Genomic DNA, 1,109 nt, shown 5'->3' on the forward strand with positions numbered 1-1,109 from the left:
GGTTTTATGAATGATAAAAGCTTTAGATTTTGGGCCCAGAGTAAACACTATTAACAGGTAATTTTCCTTTGATTTCCCCCTGAGAGGACCATCCAGCACAAAGTTTACATGAGCAAACCAAGTAGGGACAAAGGGATGTGGGGTAAACAGACTTAACCTGGGAAAGACTTTTATCATTTCTTTTTCCTATGCTAATGTAAATGAGGAAGCTACCTTTAGCCTGTTCCAATAAAATCTTTTGGTCTTGCAAAGGTTTGAGACTAATCTATAATATTCCTAATATTTCTCTAATATTTCGCCAGCCACCCCAAGTGAATCTCAACAATAGTATAGGAGAGCTGTAATCTTTGGTTGAGAGACACAGGCAGCCTAAGGTGACCCTTAAGAGAGGAACCAGAGGAACACATACCTTGATCTCACTCTCCCCCTCCCTCTGGTCTTCTTCCTGGGTTCTGCATTGTCTAGCCCAACTGCAAATCAGAGGGTGTGGGGTATTGCTCATGCGGTGTCTTCCTGGAATACCCGCAGTGCAGAGGGACAGGCAGTGTGGGTGGGGAGAAGCAAAGAGAAAGCTCTGACGTGTGATTGGAAGCTCACGTGCCAGGGCTGTTTGCTGGGGGAATCCCCACATGTCTGGATCCTTACGTCTTTCCTCTGGGGCCGGTCAGGTTACCCAGGGAAGAATCTCCTTCTAGGAAGGAACAGGCCAGACTGCCAGTGTTCTGGCCCCTGAAAGCAGACAGAGGGCCAGTGTTCTGGCTCCCGAAAGGAGCCCAGGGCATTCAGTATACACAGTCCTTTAGTTCCCTAGTTTCCAAGCCAGTTCAGAGACCCTCTGTTTTATTCTGTGCAGAAAATAAACTTGCAGATTTCTATGGGAGTGACAGAAGGGTAGTTACTCAGTAATGAAGGGTGCTTCTCAAAGAGCTTTTAACCAGTCCTCCTTGTGTACACACTCACACACTCAGAGACACACAAACTCAGTTCCAGAGGTGCTTGGAGCTGCCAGTTCACGAGCGTTTTGAGGATTTTGTGAATAGATGGCTTGCTTCTCAGTTTTCTGTGCTGGCTATTTAGGATTTGGCTTGCTTTTTTTTTTTTTTTTTTTT

The sequence above is a fragment of the Cebus imitator genome, unplaced genomic scaffold (genome assembly GCF_001604975.1).
Source record: "Cebus imitator isolate Cc_AM_T3 unplaced genomic scaffold, Cebus_imitator-1.0 Scaffold491, whole genome shotgun sequence".
In the NCBI taxonomy this organism is placed as follows: Eukaryota; Metazoa; Chordata; class Mammalia; order Primates; family Cebidae; genus Cebus; species Cebus imitator.